We start from the raw sequence: 19418 nt of genomic DNA, 5'->3' as shown, positions 1-19418 counted from the left end.
AGAGTCCCCGGAAGCTGTGCTGCCTGACAGCCTCCCCCTGCCGTCTGCCAACCCACCCCCGAGCTCCGAGCCATAATCAGTAAACCTTACTGACCAACGCAGATTTGGGGGCAATGATTCAAGATGACGCCTTTCCATCTGAGAGTCCACGTCCCCCACCCTGGGGGTCCCAGGGACCCCTCAAAGCACCCCAAGGGATGCAGGCATCTGTGTGGCTTCAGGAGCAAGAACAAGGCATGCACCCTCTCATTTCACTGCCAAGGGCTCTTTTTAGCACAAAGTGTCTGTTTGGAAAGGGTGTATGACAGGATTTCATCTGCCTCCCAGAAGCCTGGCAGCACCAGGAAGCTGAGATGGGGGTGGTGACTCAGTGGCAATTTGGGGCACAGGGAAAGGAGACGCTTGTCCTCAGCCCCTCGAGAGCGGACGACCGGTACCTGAACTCAGCGGCCGGGCAGGTGCTCTGTGGGTCTGACTCTCTCCCTCTGTCGATCGGGGTCCGGAGAGGACGCGATCTCACCAGTTCTCCTCTGGGTTCATTTTCTAGAGGGCAAGACAACAGCACAAGAGCAGCTGAGTGACAGGAGCCCTCTTCTCTGGGTTCACAAGGACACCTTTACAAGCAGCCAACTGCACGCGGGGGCCGCACAGGACTCTACGCAGAAATCCTGACACGAGGGGGATGGTGGACAAGCAGAAAGTGCTTCTAAATCTTGAATTAACTTATTCTGAAATCTAAGATGTTTAATATTTTAAAATACACATCTGGTTTTGAAGGTAAAACAAGTGCACTTTATATTTAAATTGACCAATTATCACCAACCTTGTAAGATTATCTTTTCTTATCATTTAGATGCAAATAAGAAACAAGTTAATAAGTGAAAAATATTTGAGATGTGTAAGTATTTGCTAGAAATAATGTCACTTCATTCATAACCAAATAGGGTCTGTTGATGACAAGGATGTTTCTGAATGTCCAGTCAATTTTATTTTAAAAGAACAACAACAAAATACATTTTCTTATTTGATGTAAATTTAGAATTTATCTATCAACTTTCCATCAAGCTTTTCTGCAAGAGTGTCTCAGTGTGAGGGACAGTTTTAGTTGGAAAAGAAAATATCAAGGTGATTTCAAGATAATCCTTATTGTCAAGGAGAGAATGTATTTTGTTTAAGCAAAAAAGGCTGAACTGGAATAGCAGAAAGTGGAGAGAACTAGGAGTGTCCTTGTCAACACTGTTGTTTCTGGAGCGAACCTCCAAGTTCAGGGATGCTCACTAAGCCCAGTCCGCGGCTCCCACAGCCCAGGTGTTAATGGTGGCAGCTGAGTGTGGAGTGTGTCGGGCGAGTGGAGAGACCCCCGGGCGCCTCCCACGGCATTACCATAAATCCTCTAGAACACACTGTCCTTGCTTCCTGGTCACACCTCAACACGGGGACACACTGAGGGGCTTGGCAAGTGGGGCTCACAGTAAGACAGCACAGCTTCCCTCGGGACGCTCAGGCAGCCATGCGGCTTTCATTGTTTTCTCTAGTGAGAACTTACCCAAACACATAAAGAACAGAGCGGTTCAGAAACACGCACATGGAGCTAGAAAGGTTTTAAAATTACCCTGAAAAACCAGGTTTGAAAATTAGCATGAGAATTGGTAAATTTTTGTGTGTATTAAAGTCTAGACTCATTAATTTGGAGTTACCCTGTAATATTTTAATATATATTTTGCTTTTAATACAAATTGCAATTTGTGATTTTATTTATAGCTAATGACAGTGAAAAGTCTGAGGAAATCTGCTTTGTGGCCAATGCTCATCTGTCACACACACACATACACGGGCCCACACATACACCTCCCTACATGCACATGTGTGCACACACATACGCACCCACACACGTACACACACACACACATGAACACATGCCCACACACATACACGCCCCCCCACACACATGCCCCTGCACACCCACACACAGGCCCACATATATACGCTTATACACACCCACACACGTGCACATATGCACATATGCACACACACATACACGCCCACACACACACACACACAGGCCCACATATACACACTTATACACACCCACACACGTACACATACATGCACACCCACCCAGATACACACACACACATGCCCACATCCATACACACACACACACACACAGGCCCACATGTACACACACACCCCCATGCACACGTGCACACACACATACACACCCACACCCCCCCCACACATGTGCCCACATATATACACACCTATACACACCCACACACATACACATACATGGCCACACACACCCACACACAGGCCCACATATATACACACCTATACACACCCACACACACCCACACACAGGCCCACATGTACACACACCCACACACGTGCCTATATATACACACACCTATACACACCCACACATGTACACATACATGCCCACATGCACACACACATCCACACACATATACACACGCACACACCTATGCACACACACATGTGCACAGCCACACACATGTCCACACACATACACGCCCACATACATACACACCCCCCTGCACACACACCTGCACACATGCCCACACACGCTGGGAGTACAGAGGTTCCTTTTCAACTCCAGCGGCTCTTCCATGTACAGGATGATTTATAAACCTAATGTTTAGTGACAGAGGCAGGTGCACCAGCCATGCTCCTGTCAGCTCACACCCACAGGTCATCTGGGCTCAAAGACTCAGAGTCTCCATCCGGGATGAGCACCCACGTCTTCCACACCCGCCGTCCCGCACTCTGGTCTCCAGAGCTCAGAGTGCAGAGCCCGCCTCCCATGCTGGAGGCTGAGCGCTCACGGCTGTTCTGGGTCCAGGCGCCGAGCCTGGGAAAGGCCAGTGCGTGCTCGATGCACACTTCCTGCCGGCCGGCCGTCACTTGTCTTTCTGAAATGCAAGCTTGCCTTCCGTTGCCGAACGCTCGGCGTCTGCACCAGCGCCAGACAGAAGCCTGGACACGGGCTGCAGGTGACGCAGAGAAGAGCAGCCCTGGGACGGGCTGCGGGTGACGCAGAGAAGAGCAGCCCTGTGGCTCTGCCGGGCACAGGGGGCACAGTGTGGGTGAAGCAGAGAAGAGCGGCCCTGTGGCTCTGCCGGGCACAGGGGGCACAGTGGGCTCCTGTCCTGGAAGACCGTGTCCCAGCCCAGTGGGGAGGGGGCCTTGCTGAAGAGTTTACAGCAACTGCTCAAGGGAGGGGCTGCCGATAAGACCAGTGTGTGCCCGGGGTCTCCAGTCCTCCAATCTGGTCTCAGGAACTCTTCTTGAGCTTCTCTGGTTCTTTCAATGTAGCCTCAGGTGGGCTTTCTCTGGCATGAAGAATGCCGACATCTTAAAGAGCTTAAAGACGTTGTTATGTGCTTCCCCTGAGGCAAGGGGGGCACTGCTCGAAGGCTGCATTATTGTTTCTTGGCTGCCCCTTCCTTATATCTTCATCCTCCCCCTCCTCCCTTCCCTCCCCTGATTAGAAACTGCTCAAATCTGCCCTTTGGAGCTCAGTCAGTCAGTTCAGTCTCTCAGCCATGTCCTATGGACTGCAGCACGCCCGGCCTCCCTGTCCATCACCAACTCCTGGAGTCCACCCAAATTCATGTCCATTGAGTCGGTGATGCCATCCAACCATCTCATCCTCTGTCGTCCCCTTCTCCACCTGCCCAGGGTCTTTTGAAATTTTTCCCAGCATCGGGGTCTTTTGAAACGAATCAGCTCTTCCCATCAGGTGGCCAAAGTATTGGAGCTTCAACTTCAGCATCCGTCCTTTCAATGAACACCCAGGACTGATCTCCTTTAGGATGGACTAGTTGGATCTCCTTGCAGTCCAAGGGACTCTCAAGAGTCTTCTCCAACACCACACTTCAAAAGCATCAATTCTTCAGGGCTAAACTTTCTTTATAGTCCAACTCTCACATCTATACATGACTACTGGAAAAACCATAGCTTTGACTAGATGGACTTTTGTCAGCAAAGTAATGTCTCTGCTTTTTAATATGCTGTCTAGGTTGGTCATAGCTTTTCTTCCAAGGAGCAAGAATCTTTTCATTTCATGGCTGAAGTCACCATCTGCAGTGATTTTGGAGCCCCCCAAAATCTGTTTCCACTGTTTCCCCATCTATTTGCCATGAAGTGATGGGACCGGATGCCATGAACTTCAACATTTGTTGAGTTTTAAGTCAGCTTTTTCACTCTCTTGTTTCACTTTCATCAAGAGGTTCTTTAGTTCCTCTTCTTTTTGTGCCATAAGGGTGGTGTAACCTGCATATCTGAGGATATTTCTCCCAACAATTTTGATTCCAGCTTGCGCTTCATCCAGCCTGGCATTTTGCATGATGTACTCTGCATATAAGTTAAATAAGCAGGGTGACAATATACAGCCTTGATGTACTCCTTTCCCAATTTGGAACCAGTCTGGTTTTCCATGTCCAGTTCTAACTATTGCTTCTTGACCTGCATACAGATTTCTCAGGAGGCAGGTCAGGTGGTCTGGTATTCCCATCTCTTGAAGAATTTTCCAGTTTGTTGTGATCCACACAGTCAAAGGCTTTGGCGTAATCAATAAAGCAGAAGTAGATGTTTTTCTAGAACTCTCTTGCTTTTTTGGTCATCCAATGGATGTTGGCAATTTGATCTCTGGTTCCTATGCCTTTTCTAAATCCAGCTTGAACATCTGGAAGTTCATGGTTCATGTACCACTGAAGCCTGGCTTGGAGAATTTTGAGCATTACTTTACTAGTGTGTGAGATGAGTGCAATTGTGCGGTAGTTTGAGCATTCTTTGGCATTGCCTTTCTTTGGGATTGGAACGAAGACTGACCTTTTCCAGTCCTGTGGCCACTGCTGAGTTTTCCAAATTCACTGGTGTATTGAGTGCAGCACTTTCACAGCATCATCTTTCAGGATTTGAAATAGCTCAACTGGAATTCCATCACCTCCACTAGCTTTGTTGGTAGTGATGCTTCTTAAGGCCCACTTGACTTCGCATTCCAGGAGGTCTGGCTCTAGGTGAGTGATCACACCATCGTGGTTATCTGGGTTGTGAAGGTCATTTTTGTATTGTTGTCCTGTGGACCTCAGGAAAGGTCAGAGGCTGGCGGGGCACCGAGAGGATTCCTGCCCGGGGCTCCACAGGGTCCTGCCCTCTTCATCTCTATCAGATCCTACTCAGGCAGTTCCATATAGACCTGACACTTCCGATGCTGAAACCGTAATACAACGGTTAAAACAGAACTGCTCTTTTTATGGAATATTAGTAAACAGATGTGTTATCACTACATTAGCCAGACCCATCTTAACCCACAGTGGTGTGAACATTCATGTACCTCCCTGAAGTTCACGTTCTCTGATAACAGAGCTGAACTAAAAATGTAGAATATTTCCTTTAGCTGCAGGTATCAGTATGCCTACAGTCTCCAGCCCCTTGCTGTCAGGCCCTGGGAATGAATTCCTGGCCAGAGAACTGTCTACGCAGGCCGTGTGCTCCTTCACCTGTGAGCACACTCAGGTCTCCTCTGTCTGTCTGCACTGCAGGTGCGCCTGTGCGGTTCTGAATGCCGCCCGAGGGCCACCAGGACTTCAGTGGCCCTGAAGGTGCCTTTCTGCCCCGAAGTGCTCCTGCGTGAGCATGACTCAGCTGATGGCAGATGCGGGCCCGTCTGCCCCACTCTCTGCCCTGCAGGGACCACACGCTGAGCTGGGAACACCAGGTCCCTGCTCTAGACGCCTTCCTGAGGATCCTAAGTGTTGCTCAGATGACACATGGGTAAACTTCCTGGCACCCTGAGTCACGGTTGTGGGGTTGTGCCAGTGGAAATGCTTCTTGCCTTTTTTTCTTTCTCTAAGATTTCTATATGAGATTGGGTAAAAAATGACGGGCATGTTTTGACAGAGCCTCTTCCCCAGACTTACCACACTGAGTCATAAGAGCCAGACAAGCCCTGCTCGGCTCAGTCAGATGCAAATCCTTCTCCAGGAGCCGACTCGGAGGCTCAGGAAGGAACCGAAGGCCCCACCAGACCCTGCTGCTCTCAGGACCCTCGCCTGGGCTGGCGGAGTGGGAGGGCTGCCCTCTACGCCCTCCATGCAGCTTGGTGGGTGCATCGGGGATGGTGCATGGGGCTGATGGTCGGAAGAGAGTCGTGTCTCAGCCCCAGGTTGGGTGTGGCCCTGGTCACGGTGCCCTCGACACTCTGCTCATGCACCTCATGTGTATGAGTGTGTAATTGTTACACGCTGACAGTGTGTAACCATCAGTGGAAGCTGATCGATCAGACGATCGCTCAGCAGCCAGGCTGAGACGAGCCGTCACTTGGGAGCAGCAGCTCTTAAGAGAAGGCCTGTTTCCCCCCGTGCCAAGTTCAAGGAGTGTCTGTGGCCCTCCCTGGCTCACATTCTTCCTTCAAGAATATGTTCCTCAGGGGACAGCTCAGCTCCAGGTCGGCTGTGAACCTCCTGTCTAATTCTGCTTTTCAGAGAAGAGAATATGATCGCGTTCAGAAGACAGAGCTGCGGAGGTGGATGAGGAAGGGGAAACGCATGATCACGAGTGAAGATGTTTTAGGAAGAGATGGCAGGAAACCGGGGAAATGGTGCAGCCTTTCTCATCCTCCTTCCGCTCACGTTCAGAGGACACGCCCTCTCTCTGTGTGTCCTGAGTTGACTCTCCTAGCTATCTGCCTGATGACGTCCACGACGGAGAGGGTTGGGGTGTAACTTTGACTTGAGAAGGTCAACTCTCCCGCCCGTGCCTGGGCTTTCGGATCCCCCTGTTTCTCTCAGGTCTCCTGGGCCACGTCGCTTCTCAGAGCATGACCTTCATCTAGAGCTCTCAGCAATAGAGTTGATTCCAGCATGAGCACCAGCACCACAGAAGGATCCCAGCAAATGCAGCCTGCGGTTTGGAGCCTTTCAGACACAGACGTCACAAGCACAGTCGGGTCTGCCACTAGCTGTTCCCAGCCTTGCACCACCATCTAAAGCTAACATCTCGTCGGTTCTCAAAATGCACATTGGAAAGGAAACTCGCTTCTCACGGTGCGGGCTTTTAGGGGAGCTATCGGGACTCCTACACAGAAGAGAGGGGCTGGAGGCTGGCCCGGCCTGCGGATCCTGGGGCCGGCAGCAGGCTCTGTACAGTAAGGAGCTGAGCAGTGTGAGGACAAGCCCAGCTCCTGGCAGCCAGAGAGGCCTGCAGAGAGCAGCCCAGTGCCACAGGCGTATGATCAAACAGGAGACACCGCCAGCGGCACACCGGCCAGATCACCGTCAGAGTCTAGGGTCGCCTGTGTGTCTCGACCAGCAGGGTCAGTGTGGGGCAGAGCCGCCTGATACAGAACCGCGCAGAGCAGCAGATACAGCTAATTCCATCCGCCCACAACCGTGCAGCTCAGAGACCTGGTGACACGCTGTCCATTCCCACGTGCCCATGCGTCACAGCCCAGGAAGCGTTTACACGAGCACAGACCCGATGGCCAACAAGGATTAGCTTTGGGAAAAGGAATGGGGAATTGAAGACTAAGACAGACTTTCACTTTTTAACTTAAATAATTCTAATTGCTCTAACTGAATTCTAATTCTTTGCCAAGGCAAATCGATGTAACATTTTGTGTCACAGAAAGGAAAATATATATGATTATTGTCTCATAGATCTATCACTATTTTCCAAAGTTACCGATCAATTGCTGCAAAAAATGATGAATAAATTCAGGTTAGGAAATTTTGCTTCCAAGTCACATAACAATTAGAAGCAACTTGAACTCTCCCAAAAGCCAACAGTTCACTGCTTCACAGTATATTTATAAGCAGTTCTGGGGTCTGCTGTTTACACACCAATAAACAATGCTACAAGGAAATCATATGTAGGCCCAATTATATCATTCTAGCTCATAATCTAGCTTACAGATTAAGCAAAATAGTATAGAAACATGGAGGTAATTAAAAGAAAGGCCAATCTGGGCTGGGAGGAAAGGGCTGCTTTGACCCAGGACCCAGCCCCAGCAGCTGAGCCAGCAGTGTGTCCGGGACCGGGCCTAGGGGACTGTTCCCAGACTCCAGCTGCAGGAAAACTATCTCAGAGAAATCTAAGAATGTGCTTCTGTTAACCTCATCAACAATCACAGCAAGCTATTGTCTTCAGGGTATGACAACTGCTCCTGTGGTGTTGTGGGTAAACCGTGGGGACCCCTGCTCGTGTGGTGAATGGGTGTAGCCTGGGGACCCCTGCTTGAGTCTTGAGGTGCATGTAGAGTGCGGACTCCTGCTCATGTGGTGTGGTGGGTTTAGAGTCAGGACCCCTGCCCGTGTGGTGAGGTGGGTGTAGCCTGGGGACCACCCAACCGCAGAGCGGTTTTCTGGCTCTTTGGTTCATTTTACAGCATCATGTGTCTGGGGTGATTTACTGCACAAGGACTGACCCCACCTGTGCACACCCTGTGGGTGGCTACAGGACTGTACCCCAGGGTTGGGGACACCCACCCCCTAAGGCTTTCAGGATCAAGCCCTTTGCCTGCCAGTGAAACAAGAAGTCTGCCCTGAAATTAGAGCTTCCCATGAGGGGATGTCCACATAATCCCCAAGCAGGAGACCTAGAGACATCAGCCTGCCCTCCGTTCTCTCCTCAGAACCCCCTTGGTCCAGATGTCAGTGCCCCTTACCTGAGCTCACTTCACCTCCCAGCCTGCCCCTCGAATCCTGCTCCTCCTCCTCTGTTAATAATGATTCCTTTACATCATACCACTGCTCAGTAAATAAGTCAATGATGTTAACAACCATCATTATCATTGTAACATCTGACACATGTTCAGTTCAGTTCAGTTCAGTCACTCCCAACTCTTTGCGACCCCATGAACCGCAGCACACCAGGCCTCCCTGTCCATCACCAACTCCTGGAGTCCACCGAAACCCATGTCCGTTGAGTCAGTGATGCCATCCAACCATCTCATCCTCTGTTGTCCCCTTCTCCTCCTGCCCTCAATCTTTCCCAGGATCAGGGTCTTTTCAGATGAGTCAGTTCTTTGCATCAGGTGGCCAAATATTGGATTTTCAGCTTCAGCATCAGTCCTTCCAGTGAACACCCAGGACTGATTTCCTTTAGGATGGACTGGTTGGATCTCCCCACAGTCCAAGGGACTCTCAAGAGTCTTCTCCAACACCACAGTTCAAAAGCATCAATTCTTCGGTGCTTAGCTTTCTTCACAGTCCAACTCTCACATCCATACATGACCACTGGAAAAACCATAGCCTTGACTAGAGGGACCTATGTTGACAAAGTAATGCCTCTGCTTTTTAATATGCTGTCTAGGTCTGACGCAGGTACCACAAGTCAAAGTTAAAAGTATTGCACATACAAACCCGTAAGTTATGGCCATTGTACAAGTGAGAAAAGTGAAGCTCAGAGAGCATTGCACCTGTTCTCGAGAGCTGGAAGCAGTTGCCCCAGAGGTGCCCGCCTGGCTTCCAGGGCTTGTAAAGCTCACTTACAGATCATCACAGGTCTTAAGTCTCACTCCTGCTTGGTGTGACCTTTAGCTTAAGGCATTTTATTTCCCACTGTCCCTTGAGTACAGAGGTACTTTCTCACTGTGGTCCACATCATTCTCTCCCTCTATTTAAATACCAAAGACTCCTCAAGCCTCATGTCAAATCCACAGACCCCAAGGTCACTCGAGCCCTCAGAAGGAGGCCTTGTCTTCTGGAGGATGGACTTGGCCGCCCCCAGCCGGCTGTCAAGGGTCCCCGACCACGAGTGTGGATGGTGTCCACTTCTTGTCTGACACCACTGGCTGACTTTTCCTCATTTTCTGGCTTTGGCTGCTGCTGTTACTGCTATAAAAGATGTTCTTTCCTGATGGCAGGGGTCGTATCTGTTCACCTTTGTCTCACCAGGTGTGAGAACAGAGGGGATTGGCTAAATGAATGAACTTTAAGAACAGTAGTAATAAGGAGGCTGGGTTCCTGGGCAGTATCGAAGATGGTTTCTATTCTGTGGGTTCCTCAGTGTCACATGTTGTGCTTCCGTCGCTCAGTTGGCTGGGTTCCTGGGCAGTATCGAAGATGGTTTCTATTCTGTGGGTTCCTCAGTATCACATGTTGTGGTTCCATCGCTCAGTTGTGTCCAACTCTCTGCAAAGCCCATGGCCTAAAGCACGCCAGGCTTCCCTGTCCTTCACCATCTCCCGGAGTTTACTCAACTTAATGTCCATGATGTGCTCCTAAATACTTACTGGCCAACTGGGAAAGAGTGAGCCCTTGGTCTCAGTCTGTTTGAGATACTTTAACAAAAGACCACAGGCCTTTTGTGGCTTATAGACAACAGAAATTTACTTCTGGTGGCTCTGGAGGCTGAAGGGCTGACATCAGGTGCCAGCCTGGTTGAGTGAGGGCCCTCTTCTGACCTGCAGATGCTCCGTGTGTCCCTGTAGGGTGGAGGGCGTGGGGGAACTCCCTGGGGTCTCTTCGTGAGGGCAGAAATCCCATGATACAGGCTCCAGCCCCAGGACCTCATCACCCCCACAAAGACCTCATCTTCAGACACCGTCACCTTGCTGTTAGGCTTTCAGCATGTGCATGTGCGGGATGCAGACACTGAGAACACAGCACCATCTTTCAAAACACAACCAACAGCCTCGTCATGAAAGGCAAGGATGGAGCGGACCCCTCTGAGTCAAGTCTGTCTCAGGAGCGAGTGTACGTGGCCGGGAGGTGACCTGATGGAGGTGTTTGCTCACCGAGTCCTTCTCACACCTGTTGTTCCTGAGATGCCGAGACTCTAGGGGCTGAATTGTGCTGTTGATCGCTCACCGGACTCCGCAGAATCTGCAGGGGGAGCCAGAACTGCAGCAGCAAGCCCTCCTCTTAGGATGAACATGAAGCACTGTCTGTCATGGGCTGTGATCACAGAGTGTGAACTTGAACGTGTCATTGGTTCAACTTGAACCAAACCCATGGAGAAGGGATAGGCCACCCACTCCAGTATTCCTGGGCTTCCCTGGTGGCTCAGATGGTAAAGAATCCACCTGCAGTGGGGGAGACCTCAGTTCGATCCCTGGGTTGGGAAGATCCCTTGGAGAAGGAAATGGCAACCCATTCCAGTATTCTGGCCTGGAGAATTCCATGGACAGAGGAGCCTGGCAGGCAACAGTCTGTGGGGCCGCAAAGAGGCGGACATGACTGAGCGACTTTTGCTTCACCGTGGTCTAACCGGAAGCTAGTGCTTAGGGCCTGAGCACACCTGGAGAAGTGCTGAACCCTGGTGATGCTGCTGGCCCCCCAAACTGGCAGCTGCTCATCTGGGGTGCTGGGGAGGGTGCAGACTGAGGAATGAGATTTCTCTGCATCAGAACTTCCTCCACAGACGCCTTCCCCGGTGACAAGAGAAGACCTTTCCAGGGGAAGCTTTGGCAAGCTAATTATGTCATTTGCTCCTCAAGACAATGCTGAGAATAGGGTAAAGAAGATATATTATTATTATTAGTTCTATTTTCAGAGAGAAGCTCATTTTCAGAATGGTAATATGCCCAAGACCCCAGACTGGTAAAGAATCCGCCTGCAATGCAGGAGACCCCAGTTCGATCCCTGGGTCAGGAAGATCTGCTGGAGAAGGGATAGGCTACCCACCCCAGTATTCTTGGGATTCCCTGGTGGCTCAGCTGGTAAAGGATCCACCTGCAGTGCAGGAGACCTGGGTTCGATCCCTGAGTCAGGAAGAACCCCTGGAGAAGGGAAGGCTACCCACTCCAGTATTCTGGCCTGGAGAATTCCATGGACTGTGTAGTCTATGGGGTCGCAAAGAGTTGGACACGGCTGAGCGACTTTCACTTTCACTTTTCAGATGGACATCTACAGATCCCCAGACTTTCAGCTTCCCCTGAGACTGTGAGGGGACTCCCTTCAGGAGGGGCTACTTACTGATCCCTGGATCTGACTCCAGTGAACCTCGGGAACTGTGACCAAGAAGAGGAATCAGGGGTGTTGTGTGCAAGGTGGAGAAGACGCACCTGGACTCACCTGCCTGTGGGATGGCATTTCAAGAGCTTAGGAAAAGCCTTCATTCCAGATGGCTAAACCAGTGCCCACACCAACCCCAAGCCTACACACTGGAAATCCCTTCCCTTGACCATTGATTTTAAGAATTTGTCTTTATAAAGTGCAAATAGTCATGCCATGGGTAGTACTTAAAGTCACCACTGATTCAAAAAATATTTGTTCTTCACACAGCAGGGAGGATAGTAGGGCTAGTGGGGGTCAGCTGTCTTTCTTCTCTCTCTGAGTCTGTCTCTCCTCTTACACACACACACACACACACACTCACTCACTCACTCACACCAGATTTCAACCTCTCTCTTTCCACCACGGAGACCCCCAAGCTCAGTGACGATGGGGATTTGGACGCAGGATTTAGGGAGAGCTGGGGCTGAGCCGCGGGTGGCTGCCCAGACTTATCAAAGCCCAGCAATGCTGTGTTCAGTGCTCTGCGCTGCCCAAGAGGCGGGCCCGCTCAGCACGTGGCTTTGGTCTGTGTGGACAGTTCCTCGAGTCAGGGGCTGGGGGTGCATGGTGGGTGGCTGGGGACTCCCTGGCTGTGGCGAAGCACCGAGGAGGAGCACCCAGGGCCAGCTCCACCTGAGGTGCAGGAGTGGGACCCAGGAGATAGGCGACCGGGAGCCGAGAGAGAGTCACAGGCAGATCGTCATGCTCCAACCAGAAAGGCCAAGATGAGGCATGCATGGCCACCCAGAGGAGCGGGGCTCTTGGAGAGAGAGTGGCTGACCTGTGTGGCTCCCACAATCCCGAGATAAGGAGGAGAGGGTATTTTCGGGGGAGGAAGCCCTGGGGACCCAGGCAGGGGTGATGAGAGAGGACGGTGTGCCAGGAGAGCGGTCCTGAGGCCGCCACGGCTCATTTGGGGCAATGGGCAGGCTCGCGCCTTGGTCGGGCAGTGGGAAGCAGCGCAGGGCAGGGGGAAGCCCCAGGGAGGGCTGAAGCGGGAGCCATGGAAAGGCCGCTCCGGGCCACGCAGTGGGCCAAGGGTCCCGGGGGAGGGAGTCTGAGGCCAGGCGTCCAGCCCCAGGCCTCGGAGAGCCCCTGGGGCGGTGTCCTTCCCGCTCCCCGCACCAGGCGGATCTCCTGTGCTGCAGCCTTGCTCTATTTTCGTGGCTCTGGAACCATACACAGGAAAATCCCCTCGAGTTCACAAAGCTGGAAAGTGAGGAATGTCTTGGACTTTTGAAATCACACCGTACTTCGTGTCTTATGAGGTTATGACTAGTCGAAGCTGCCCGCAAAGATTATCAACATACAGCCATTCAGAATTCTAGAGTTATTTTCTTTCAGAATACATACTAGAAAAAATAGTTTGGAAACAGTTAAAAAATCTACAGAAGAGTACAAAGGTAAAAATTCCTTCGTGATAAATTTTGATTTAAAAATGTCTATGGCTGCTAGTTCTTTGTCAAATAACTTCACCTCTTTGGTAAGAAGAAAGAGAGAAGGAAATAAGGAAGTTAAGAAGGAAGGGAGGAAGAGAGGCTGGAAGGAGGAAAACACGCACAACAGATGAAGGGAAGGTTGCAAATACTTTAAAAATTTGGGAAACACTGAGACTATCTACCTAGAGGAGAGTCACTAGTAAATCATGTTTTGATATTATCAAATATATAATCGCTAACAATAGTAAACAAAGCGGCAGATACATTTTCAGCGTAAACGCCTGTAACTGTTCACGAGAAACGGCCGTCGACAAGCAGAAGGCGGCAGTGTCCGCGGATGGGGACAGGGAGGCTCCAGCGTCCCAGCAGAGGGCAGGGGAGGGGCGAGGGGCCGACCTGGCTCCCACCGCCTGGTGATGATTTTCACGCAAAGGCACGTTTGACGTGTGCGTGCACGTGTGCTAAGTCACGCAGCGGTGTTCAAGTCTTTGCGATCCTGTGGACTGTAGCCAGCCAGGCTCCTCTGTCCATGGGATTCTCCAGGCAAGAACACTGGAGTGGGTTGCCATGCCCTCCTCCAGGGGATCTTCCTGACCCAGAGACGGAACTCCAGTCTTCTGAGTCTCCGGCTTTGGCAGGAGGGTTCTTTACCACTAGACACCTGGAAAGCCCTCTTTAAGTACACACTATTTAAAATGGAGCTCTTAGGGGGCAGCGTCGTATTTACAAAACTTTAAAAGTGTGAGGCTGTTTCACAGGATGATTTATAACAAAAGCCTCCAGAGGCTCCAATTTGCCCAGCCCTTTGTGTCCAGTCGGAGGCACATCTCTGGGCAGTGAGAGGGGTGTGGGTGGCGGGGCTCCTGCCTGCACCCCCGCCCCACCTCGCAGACGTGGCCCCGCGGGGCCAGGCCAGCCAAGCGGGTCCTGCAGGGTTGCCTTGGCTGCGGGCTTGGGGCACAGCCCGGCGCCCTGTGCAGAGCGCCCGACTCCAGGGCGTCTCCTCACCTTGAAGACCTCGGGGCTGAGGTTCCTGCGGGCCAGGGGAGCCCCGGGGAGGCGGCATTGCTCAGCCCCGCGGTGCCAGGCTCTGGAGGCGGGTGTGCCGGGGTCACAGCCCGCCCGCCACGGTCCGGGGACCCATGCTCCATCCTCTGCGAGGGGGGTATGCTGTCGGTAGTGACTGCATCCACGTGGGCAGGACTGTGGGGAGGAGGCACCAAGCAGACATGGCCAGATGATCGGGAAGCCCCGCACGCTCTCGGCGGCCCGGGTCCTCAGCCGCAGGCTCGGGCACATCCCGGGACCGCGCTCCGCCCCCTCCCATCTCAGCCCCTCGGGTCACGAGAGTGTCGCAGAGGGCTGGGCTCTCGGCGGGTCCTGTGTCTTCACCAAGGCGCTGATCCCACCACGCGGGCCCCACCCTCACTGTCCACTCGACCCCCAAGGCTTGTCTCCAAACCCTATCGCTTGGAGGTTACAGTTCCAGGGATAAATTCTGGGAGGACACCACACTCAAGCTGTAGCAGCACCTAGCAGGCATCTCGCTCTTACAGGGGTCCTCATGAAAGGCGTGGCCTTTAAAAACAGTAACAGCAAAGGGCCTGAGGCGGGGATTGCCATTGCTGTTCAGTCGTTGAGTCGTCTCTGACTCTGTGTGACCCCGTGGGCTGTAGCCTGCCAGCCTCTGTCCATGGGATTCCCCAGGCGAGAATGCTGGAGTGGTTGCCATTTCCTTCTCCAGGGGATCTTCCCGACCCTGGGATCGAACCTGGGCTTCCTATACTGCAGACAGATTCTTTACTGCTGAGCCACCAGGGAAGCCCTTAAGTGGAGATTAGGGCACGTTTGACACACAGCATTTACACAACATTTGTGTGTTATGTAATTAAAATGTACAGATTACTCAGTACTTTGTTTTTTTACTTCCCTGTATTTTAAAGGCTCCATAAAAAGTGAAGGGCTCAGAATAAAATTCTATCTCTTGCAAACAAATATATCCATCTAGTTGGTGCCCACATGGCAGGGGTGACCCTGAGCCTTCCTGGACTCCACATTCCTCACCGGGAAGGACTTGGTCATGGTCCTCGGAAGCCAAGGCCATGTGCATCATGCAGAGAAGCACGGGTCCTGACCCGGAAACGGAGCAGGTCCCAGCGTCCTGCCTGGGAAGCCCGCTCACACCCGTGAGGTCCCCTCCCGCGCCTGGCGGGCACAGGCCCAGGCGGTCCCTGTACAACAGCAGCTGCAGCAACTGCACCACCCACCCCGCCCGGGGGGAAGAGCCTCCGGTCGTCCCTGCCTTCTAAACCTGTTCGTGTTTCACGTGATAATTGTATAAACATCACAGGAGCAAAGTCCATATAAACAGATGGCTACAAATTTCTACAACGAACAGTTGAAGTCTTACATCCCAATCCTGAGATGTTGCAGGTTCCCAGGTGGTAAAGAACCCACCTGCCAGTGCAGGAGATGTGAGAGATAAGGGTTTGATCCCTGGATCGGGAAGATGCCCTGGAGCAGGAAATGGCAACCACTCCTGTATTCTTTCCGAATCCCATGGACATTGGAGCCTATAATGTAAAATGGTCTCCACCTGCTCTTCATTAACTGATAGAAAGATCTTTACCTTATATGAAGCAAAGCTTCCCTAGAGCAGTGATCTTTCCATCGAAACAATTTAGCAAAACAGGCATTCTGCCCCTGCCCTTTGAATGTTTAGAAGTTTTTGTTAAAAAACTTCTGAGGACACACGCCCAGAAGGCAGGCGCTCAGAAGGTGATTTGCTCCCTCTTCCATCAACTTACAGTTTCGCCCAGCAGGAAAACCACCACAAAAGTGACCAAGCTCAGTAATTCTCACGTGAAAGAAGGGAAGAAACAGCCACAGCAGCCAGTTAGTGGGTAAGCGCTAACTGTGGGATCCACGGGTAAGCACGCAAAGCGCAGGCAGGCCCGAGGCCACACGGCCTCACAGGGCCCAGCCTGGCCCCGGGCAGGTCGGGGTCCTGCAGACGGACCCCTGTGCGTCTGCTCTGGCGCCACCGAGGCGTGGCGAGTGGTGGGGGGCTGGGGGTCGGCTTTGAGGCCCCTCGTGACCACACTCGTCTGGCTCCTCCTGGAGTAGGCGTCCCTGAGCAGGGGTGTCCGTGGGTCTCTCTCTCTGTGCCTCTCTGCGTGTCAGTGTGCTCCACAGACTGGTCCTCCACGCACGGATGTGGAAGCGAGAACGCATGTCTTCAGTCACAATAGTAATCAGAATCTGGCCGCATTCTGGTGCGTCAACCATCAGGGGGTAAATAAGTCTGTGGAATTCTTGTGTTATACTTATTGCAACTATTTTAAAAGTCCACTTGTATAATAAAACCCAATGAAAAATGTAGAGCTTCTGAGTAAATTTGTGAAAAAAAAAAAGAAAAACATCAAAATCGTGACTACCAGTTTGTGCCATCACACACCTAAAATTTCCTTCTATGGTGAGTAAAAATCGGAAGTGAGACAGGTAAAGGACGGACCGATCGAAGGCCATTCAGTGGGGTCTGACCCAGATGGCAAGACGCCCCCTTCCCCACCCGGCCAGCACGTCTGCACTGACGCGTGAACAGCAGAGGCGCCGTCAGGCCAACTACTGAAGGGTGGCAGCCCAGTGAGGTTCTGTGTGTGCAGAGCCCGTGCGGCACCCGGGACAGTCATCTACACGCCAGGAGGGCACAGGGGGCGCCGGGGCCACTCAGCGTCAGGAAGACGCCGTCCCGCACCTGACTCTGCTCCTCGTGACCTTGGTGACCTCAGACAGACGTTCCAGTTTGTGGGCAACTCCATTCAAGCTTAAATACCACGTTCAATGGAACGGTCTCTATGGCCCTTACCAGCTCTAAATAATTGAAGCTGTGATTAAAATGTTCCTCTTAATAGTGAGTTCTGACGTGCATAATGGCATTTGATTAAGATAATTTAAACTTCTGCACACATTTTAAGCAATGCGCGTTATAGACAAAATAGAGCGGCTCGTCTCCTTACTGACAAGTCCCTTCTATGTATTTACTCTTATTTGCGTCTGATCCCCCTCCTGAGAAACAGAGAAGACAGAATTCTTTAAAAGACGCTGCCCAGACTTGGCCTTAATGAACCTAAAGAGGGAATTCATAGTCACAAATCCAGCCTTTTTTGGACGGCAGACAGAAGGCAGGCCAGGTTGCAGGCACGAGTCGTTCATGTAAGAGCAAATGTCAGAGGGGAAGCTGTGATATTTGGTCGTGGGCTCCCGCTCTCTCCCAGGCATTCCCTAAATCCACGTTTGATGAGCTTGCCTGCCATCAATCCCGCCGGCTCCCTCCGGAGCCGCACAGAGCGCGCTTCGTGGAAATGTCATCCTCCAGGACTGCAATTACCAGCACGACGCGGAGCGGGTCGGATCCAGGTGAGCGCGAGCACCGGCAATCAAGCCTGGGCACCCAGAACAAAGCCGTCTCCTCTCATCTGCCGTCAACACAGCCATCAAGCCTTAATTACAAGGCGATCGTGGGGCTGGCTGCTGAAAGGCTGATTATTACACAGCTCAGCTCCAAATCAGCTCCGTATTGATGGGCTGTGGGGAGAGGAAGCCGGCTTGGCCCCATGGAAAGGAACAGGCAGAGGGCACCGGCTCTGGGGATAAAAATAACTCGGAAGGAAGAGGGGCGGTACCTGAGCGCCGGCTGAAAACAAGTCCCTGAGTCGCTCCGCTCAACCCAGAGCCCATCGCTTGGCTCAACACCATCGCACCTGCTCCGGCCAGCGGTGTTCAGTCCATGGTGCCCCCTGTCCATCCTCCTGAACCCCTTCTTTCCCAACAGCATTCTTCAAAGGTTCCCCAAACTCAAATACACTGAGTGCACTGCTTCTATTTCTGATTTTCTTATAATCAACTTGAGAACATTCCAGAACAAGTTCCCAGTGTACTCCTCTGTATATCATTTGTATATATTTTACTACTTAAAATTTTATTAAGTATATATGCTTGTATCTACATTGAAATATCAAAAGTTCAGTTCAAAATATCCTCTAGAAACTGGGATATTAACCTTTAATTGCAAGCCTAATCATCTTTGAATAAAGCCTATGCATTAAAAATAAAGGGACTATTTACTGACAAGAATTGCACAGGCACACTTCGTATATCAATGCACTTATATTTATGTATTAACTAAACACAAAATGTGTTTTCCTTAGTATCACCAGAGTTCCATTGTTATACTGACAGCCCCACACGAGCAGGTGACCCAGAATTCTTGTGTCTCAAGTTCTAAAAAGATTCCAGTGTTTGGTAGCGGGGTCACCGGGACATGGTGGGGACCCATTGCTGCAGGCGTGGGCTCCACGTGTCAGGGCCTCGGACGGGATGCACCTCAGGCTTGCTGACAACCAGAGGCAGGCCCCTCGGACTGGAGTGACCCGTGAGCGCTGCGGCACTCAATGCAAGGTACTCCCCCAGGGCTCCCACGTTTCCTGACCTGTTTTCAGCGACCTGGAGGGTCAGCCCTGTGCGCCTGCACGGGGCCCCATCACGACGGGACGTCCCAGCTCCTTGCGTCTCCTCTCACCCTTTTCGTCCTGACTTCCATCCTCCCGGGCTGGGGCGGCCAGATGCTCACTGCTCCTAGTGCGTTGTTTATGGCAGACACGGGGGCTCAGGGAAACTCAAGTGAAGAGCTTTCTTGCCAGTGAGCTGGCCCGGGGCAGGGGAGTCAGACTGCTGCGTGATGTGACTTTTGTAACCCATCTCCAAGGCAAGCAAAACACAAAAGCCTTGTTCTGCTGTGGACGGACAGCTGATTTCCCTGGGACCCTTGGTGACTGCAGACCTCGGAAGCGCCCTCTCTCTGCAGATGCTTCCACCCCTGCCCCAAAGCAGACAGGCTGACTTCTGGAAACAACGATGAGAGGAGATCCATCTGGGCTACTGCCCCGTGATCCCA

The 19418-nt window shown here is 51.8% G+C and overlaps 1 protein-coding gene across 24 annotated transcripts in view; it reads right to left on the bottom strand.

The window, feature by feature from the left end:
* MYT1L (myelin transcription factor 1 like) overlaps positions 1–19418 on the bottom strand; it is a 398154-nt gene that overhangs the window by 252615 nt on the left and 126121 nt on the right. For 22 of the 24 annotated variants that reach the window (XM_070795423.1, XM_070795424.1, XM_070795422.1 and 19 more), the window contains exon 3: positions 438–543. The exons of the other annotated variants lie outside the window; for them this stretch is intronic. The gene's annotated coding sequence lies outside the window, so the exon portion shown is untranslated. The remainder of the gene's footprint in view (positions 1–437; positions 544–19418) is intronic. 24 annotated transcript variants of the gene reach the window in all.

The sequence above is a fragment of the Bos indicus genome, chromosome 8 (genome assembly GCF_029378745.1).
Source record: "Bos indicus isolate NIAB-ARS_2022 breed Sahiwal x Tharparkar chromosome 8, NIAB-ARS_B.indTharparkar_mat_pri_1.0, whole genome shotgun sequence".
In the NCBI taxonomy this organism is placed as follows: domain Eukaryota; kingdom Metazoa; phylum Chordata; class Mammalia; order Artiodactyla; family Bovidae; genus Bos; species Bos indicus.
Note: the sequence above shows the minus strand (reverse complement) of the source record. Positions and strands in the feature narration are given on the sequence as shown.